We start from the raw sequence: 7,677 nt of genomic DNA on the forward strand, positions 1-7,677 counted from the left end.
CGACATAACACCAGACCGCGAACCACATAGGGTCTACTACGGGCTCAGAGTACTGCGACAGCGGAGGCATCTCAACAGGGCCGGTTCCACAGGTAAAGTTGGGTGTAGAACGATAACCCTACTCGGCGTCGTCTGGTACGAAGTCCGGGTCTTCTTCTGTAAAAAAAGTAAGAGTGGGGTGAGTACAAACGTACTCAGCAAGTCCAACCACACCCACGGAGGGGGTTATAACAGAATAATATGCATAGGTAAATCAAGGATGAGGTTACGGTTTAATTTGCCGAAAAGCGATACTTTATGCAGGGGTTTATTTTATAGAAAACCATTTAGAAATCAGTTTTTGGCATTAACACAGAGTTCAGGTTTTAAAACTGCTACCGGACTCCCCGTCTGACGTAGCACACGGCACAACTGCCGGGACCAATTCCAAAACAACTCACACCAGCCCATCCCAGAGAAACACTAGTTATGTGACCACACCGTAACTCGCCCAATACCGTGGGCACGGACTATTCGAATAGATTCTTAACTCTGCAGAGGTGTGCAACTTTACCCACAAGTAGGATACCACAACTCGAACACCGTCGTGTCGGTGTAGATCCCAACATAGCCATTACCCACCATAGCTAAGCCTGACTAGCCATCACGGGATGCACCAAGGGGTCATTGACCGTTCACTTAGGTATAACCGGGCATAAGTCACTCGGGGCTTATCCCTTCTCCTTAGTCACCCGTTGCTCTCAGCTCTCCTGATGGCTATCACACCAACTAGTGGGATTTATGCTACGCCGTTGTCCATACAACGGTCGAGTGGTTTGCACGATAGTGGAGTCAGGTGAGATGACACACCAACTCGGTCCTTAGACACGACAAGATGGATATCTCCCTTCTTTGCCCAGCCACACAGGCATAAGCACACCAATCGGCAAATCACACAGAAATGCCGTCCATCTCGCCCATACTCATCTTTCGAAAATCCACATTTTATCCCTTCCCACACGCACACATTTTCTTTATCAAAGAGAGAGGGAGCTGCGGTGAGATGATCCCCTGCCTCACCTCGGCCGGAGATGGCGTGTGGCGGTCCGGCCACGGCGGCCAGCGGCGGCGGTGCTACAAGGCAGGCGGCGGCGGTGCTAGGGGAGCAAAGGAGAAGCTAGGGCGGCGGCGGTGGCTCTGGGTGGTGGTTGCGATACTTGGGGATGCTCCGCGGCCCCTTTTATAGGCGGCCAAGGCGGTGGAGGGGTAAGAGCGGGGCGACGGCCGGCGAGGCGGCTCTGAGCGGCGTCAATGGGGTGGGGACGGCGAAGCTCTGTGCGGGTGTCAACGGGGGTTGAGGCGGGATGCGTGCTGGTGAAGTGATGGTTCGAGGGGTGGCGCTGTGCTTCGTCAATGGCACCAGTGGACGGCGAAGTGACGCGAGGCGGCGACCGCCGCAGGCGGCACTGTGCCGTGGTCGCCGGCGCTGTGCGCCGGGGCGACGGCGTGCGCGTGCGGGTCGGAGCTTCGGCCGTCGACGGGACGCGTCGTGGGCAGGGCGAGCGGGGCTGGACAGTGGGGCGCTGCGCGCGTAGGAGCGGCCAGGCGGCCGTGGCGTGCGGAGCAGGGCGTGGGCGGCGCTGGAGCGGCGTGCAGGCAGGGTCGGGCTGAGCGCAGCGGCGCGCGCGAGAGCGGGGTCCCGGGGGCGTGCACGCGCACAGGCGCTCGCGTGGGCACAGCCCGGGGGCGGTGTTCGCGGCGAGCAGCGGGCGGCCGGGGCGCGGGTCGGGTCAGGCGGGCGCGCGTGGGTGCGTGCAGCGGCCGGGAGCGGGGCGAAGGCGAGCTGCGCGGGGCGCGGCCGGTGCGCGCCGAGCCGCTGCAGGGCGGCGCGTGCGCTGCGTGGCCGGAGCGGGGTCCAGGGGCGGCGTGCCCGGGGGGAAAGGCGTGCTCAGCTGGGGCGCGGTCGGGCGAGCAGGGGGCGAGGGGGAGGGCGCGGGCCAGGCGCGCGCGGCAGAGAAGAAAGGAAGGGGAGAGAGAGAGGAGGGAAGAAGAGAGAAGAAAAAGAAAAGAAAAAGAAAATGGGAAAAGAAAAGAAAAGAAAAAGGAGGGGAAAGAGAAGGGAAAAAGAGAGGGGGGGCGAGCGCGTCGGCGCTGATCGCGGCCGCGGTCGGCCACGCGTGTGTCGGCCGCGTGCGACGCGCAGGCCGAGGGCCAAACAGGGATGGGACAGCGGAAGATTTGGGTGCCGGCTCGGTTCCTCGGGGTATCGGGAAGTCAGGCGCAAAAAGAAACAAGAAGGGATCGAGCTCAACGACAAAACAAGGATTAGCGCGTGATTTAGTTTTGTTAGATTTTTGGGATGTTACATCCTTCTACAACCGTTATACTTGATCATGGGGCGTCTGACCAGATGAGCCTGAACCGACCGCCTAAAAAAGACGAACCGATCCATCAACATTAGAGCTGGTGATTTGGACTGTGCTATTTTTGTGCGGGCTACGACACAATCTTTTAGCATGACCTAAGCATGGCACACCTTATAAAGTTTTGGACCGTGCCTGCACGACACAAACACGAGGGTCATGTCGTGCCTAGGATCCGAGCATGATGGTCTGTATGGCACGACCCGCATTTTGGACCTTATTTGGACCAGCACGACATGAAAATAGCCCATCAACTTGCGCGTTGTTTGTTGTCCTATTATGACAGTTAGTATTGCTTTCTAATTAACAACCAAGTCGAAGGAGTAGATATTACCTTTATAATAGTATATTGTATTCTTATCCTCGCTAGATAGCTTTATTGTATCTCCATACATAACACAAAGGCGTGCCATGGGTCGTGTTTCAACTTGGTAAAAGACTTATCGCCAACACGGCATGGAACCATCTACGGAGTGTTTGGAAGTTTAGATCCGACACGGCGCACGATAGATCGGCCGGCACGGTCGAGTCCCACCTCTAGCCAGCATGGTCGGGTATGGGTATGGGTATGGGTATGGCGTCTAATCGCATTATCATGCGATGAATAGACAGTCCTTCTTCTATATACAGCGACGAGTCACGCGGCGTCGGGCAGCGCGGATCCGTCCACCTGGCCGGAGCTGAACGGGAAGCCACGAGGAGAGAGGGCGCAGCTGCATAGTGGGCACTGGTCTTGGTTCCCATTTTAGAATCCTAGCATACGATTTCCGATAAGAGAATCTCGCATGCATGAAGTACTAAATAAAGTCTATTTGTAAAAAATTTTTAAAGATGGGTGTAATTTTTCACGATGAATCTAATGACGGTAATTAATTGATGATCTCATTAGATTCTTCAGGGTTCCTAATACAGAGATTCTGAAGTTGGTTTTGAAAACTGTCTTAATTTAATACCTCTAATTAGTGGTTAAAGTTGATACAATTTCTAGCATAGCACAAACCAAATAGGACCATTATAAAAAATGATGATCCAATATAGGAGGTAAAGGTAAATATTCGGATCATGATTATTAATTGTGATCTAATTTAGGGGGTAAGTGTAAATATTGTGACCGTGGTTAAACACGATCCAATTTAGAGGGGTTTATATGAATACATATGGGATTGTGTGAATAGCTAAGGACTTTCTCGGAAATTATGGGCTAAAAGCTGCATTGCCGGCGGCCCGGCCGCCACAGCCCACGGCCGCTCTCCGAACCCGCCTCGCCGCCTCGGTGGTCGATGTTTAGAGCAATTTCAGTGGAGTGATTAAATTTGAGTGACTAAAATTTATTTTGGTCACCCACTTTTCAAGTTTAGTCATCTAGAATGTAGTCTCTACTCCAGCAGCACCGACTAAATAGACTAAAAAATGGTGGGCCTTACTTTTAGTAGTCTAAGTAGAGAGTGACCAAATTGAGGGGGTAACTATTTGGTCACCCAAATAGAGACCCTGCTAGAGATGAAAATTTGAGCAAAATGACTAAAATTGTGATGTCACAAGGATCGCGTTGTTGCTTTGCCTCTGTGACATCACAAATTCACTATTATCGGTTGAAACCGGGGGTACTCCTCAGTTGTTTCAGAAACAAATGCAGAAGTACCCTCAACTAGTATAATAATAACCCTGCCTGCTGATGGTGTTGCAATCCTGCAAGGCTGCAACCTGCAGATTTTTTTTATTTTTATTTTTTTTTCGATTTATCAAAAGTATATATCAAAAAAAAATTTCTTCAAAATTGTCACCCTGCCGCCGGTTCGTTTGGCAGTAATGAGATACCGCCGGATGAACCGGCGGTAAGGACTCTGGCCCACGGCCCATGAAGCATATCGCCGGTTCATCCGGTAGCCACCTACCGCCGGATGAACTGGCGGTAGGTGCTACCGCCGGGTTACAGTGCGGCTATAGCCGGACTGTAGACGGCTTGTGTCCTATTGCCGTTTGAAACGGCGGTACGTACTGCCACATTTTTTTAATTATTTTATATGCTCTCAGTGCTGTAATTAATTGTTTAATTATTTTATAGGCTGTCTGTAATGTAATTATTTTCTTTACGTTTAGAGATATTTAAGAAAATAATAGAGATAGCGGAGGTTAGGGAAATATTTTTTTAAAAATTAATACAAATTAGATTTAACTCTAATAGAATGTGAAAATATATTTTTATGAGATATTCATGAGTTTCAATTACGATTTCGATGTTCTGTCATCTTGCATCAGATTCTTCTGCGCCCCACTATAATTAAAAATGTGGGAGGACCTACCGCCGTTTGAATCGGCGATAGACATGCGTGAACCATGCCTATAGACCAAATAACTCCATCTATAAATAGGACATCGTCCTATCTCATACGAAGTCACTAGCCATCGCTGCACCATGTCTTTCTCTAGTTCTACCTACATTCCATGGAACAAGATTAGAGAACCTGTGCCTCAAGGAGTGCAGGTTCCAATGTGCTTCTGCGGTTCGTTGTGCAAGCTTATGGAGTCCAAAGTTTTGGGCGATGACTTCGGCAGGAGGTTCTTCATGTGTGAGAACTACGAGTACGATCCGCCAAAGCGCTACGGCAAGGACAAAGCGAAGGTATCACCTCGCACTATCTAGTTTGCGCCTTTGGAGTTCAGTAAGTTAATTCTAACTCGGCTTGGAAATAGAATCCACCACCTCTTTGTGATTTCATACAGTGGCTGGATACGGAGCAATCGACCGAAGCTAAGGAACACGTTGAGCGCGAAGCAAGGTGGGCTGCGGAAAGGTGGCAGCGAATGCTGCAAGAGGAAAAAATGGAGGAGAAGCGCAAGAAAGATAAAGAAGAGATCCAGAAGAGGTTCGCAGATGTAGAACGTCGGCAGGCGGAGGAGCGTGAAGCTGATAGGGAGAGTAAGCGAGAGAGGGACCGCCGTGCGAAGGAGGCGGGGCCCGAGGCTATTAGGAAGGGGAAGTATCCTCGGTGCACTCAGTAGATGACTATCATGTAATGTTCGAATTTCATATTCCCTAAGGCATGTTAGGTCTAGATGGAACACGACGTTAGCGTGTTCCATGTACATGCCAGTGCAATTGTTTTTGTAATTTTAATGTCAAATTAATCTGCATTGTGTACTTTGTACTAGCTAAAACTAGATTTTTTAGAAGCATTGCTCTAAAAATAAGCTTTTCAGACCGACGCGATGACAACTCCATGGGCATATATCAGCCAGTACACACACAAAAAACAATCAAAACAATCACCGTTCATACATTGAACACAAATTAAATAGTGGTCCACACAATTCAACGCACAGAACACATGACATGACATATCAGGGCCTGTTGCAAGCTACGGTAACGAGGTCCAAGACTAAACCTAACATGCCTTAGGTAATTCGAACAAACGTTACATTATTTATTCAGACGGAGCAGTACAACATCAATCATTCACGTGCAGTACCCTTATCACGTCCCGCGATGTCTGCTTTTGCACGCTCGCATTTGCGTAAATCTTCATTAACCTTCTTCAACCACTCCATATATTGCTGATCACGATGAGTGATCCACGTGTCAATCCACTCATAGAAATGACACCAATGAGTATGCGTGTCATCACCAGCGTACTTTTGCAAATAAGAAACGATTCAAAATTAATAAAAATAACAAAAGCATATTTACAAATTAATATATACTTGTGATGTTGCACCTCTTTTTTGAACTTCCTCGATATTCTTGCAACACCAATACCTCTGGCCAAAAGTTTCGTAATCACGAGATATGTTCGGAACACAACGCTTTTGGCAATAGCAATCGGGTGGCTCTACACCTTTCGGCCATACCTTGCAATCTGTAATACATCTATTGGGATCGTTAGGAGAGGGTGCTAAATTAGCCTCCATTTCCCGACGGAAAGCTGCCCGGGAGAATGAGGAGCTCATAGCTGTTTGTTTGGGCTAATTAAAAAAAGTGGAACCTGAATTGCAAGTCTGTGCTCTCGGCAACCACAAGGTGCTCTTTTATACACGCAGGGCTCCACAGCGCGCACTCATTACACTTTAACAACAACAGGACCTCTCACTGCTCGTACCATCAGTACTCGCACGCTCCACAGCGTTCACTGCTACCACTTTAAACACGGACACGACCTCTCGTTCCTGACTTCTACCCTCGCACGCTCAACACCGCTCACTCATCCCACTTTAAACAACGACACGACGTCTCACTGCTCTTGACCTCAGCACTTCCACGCTCCACAGCGCTCACTAGTATCCCTTCGAGCGTACTATCGCACTAACCTAATCGTCGTACTGTCACTGCATCGATCTACTCGTGATTATTGCACTGCCCTGACACATCCCATCGCCCGGAACACTACACGGCACCGGCGTAATCGTCACAATGTAAACCATAGGAATTACATCATAATACAACGTTAATGAAACACATAGCAGACATGCAGTGGCATGGCAGAACCCGTTGCAACTACGGTAAACAGATTCTGATCTAAGCTAACATGCCTTAGTTAATTTTAAAAAACACAACAAATACAACGATGCAGTATGTCACTAGCACTAGGTAGTCCTAATAGCTGTACCCCCACGTAGCAAACTGCGTTGAGCCTTCTCCGCAGTATCCACCCATTGCAGGTGGTGCAGGCGGTGGTGCCGGAGGGGCAGGGCCCTTCTTGTGACAAGGGCAGTTGCAGTAAGGGGTGTATCGGCATCGTCGACATGGGCCCTTTAGTGACGGTGTATCGGCATCGTCTACATGGGGACACGAGCCCGAAACGTCCCTAAGCTTATGCCACGGACCGCAGACATGTACGACCGGTGGCGCTTGTCGACGAGAACATCGAGCAACTCAGGGGTGGCTCCTTCCTCGTGCGCCATACCTGTATAATAAGATTTATTAGCAAAAATTTCAGAATATAAATAACAATATTAAGCATAATAATATTAAGTAATACAACAAATGCTTAATAAAATACTAAATAAAGCATAACGTAATAAACTAATAAATGATGCACAACAAATTACATATCATATAACTTCAATTTCCAATTACAGCAACAAAGTTAAACATACGTTTGCGCCACACATTACAACAAATATTCGTACGCCAAGACGAAATCGGTTTACGACATATTAGTTCTTAATATTACATAATTTAACATCGAACATTATTCAATAGCGAATGACACAGATGACAATCGTCATCGATCACATAAGGCCATCGTTGTTCGGACGGCGGGCACGACGACGACCC

Source organism: Panicum virgatum, chromosome 1K (assembly GCF_016808335.1).
Source record: "Panicum virgatum strain AP13 chromosome 1K, P.virgatum_v5, whole genome shotgun sequence".
Classification (NCBI taxonomy): domain Eukaryota; kingdom Viridiplantae; phylum Streptophyta; class Magnoliopsida; order Poales; family Poaceae; genus Panicum; species Panicum virgatum.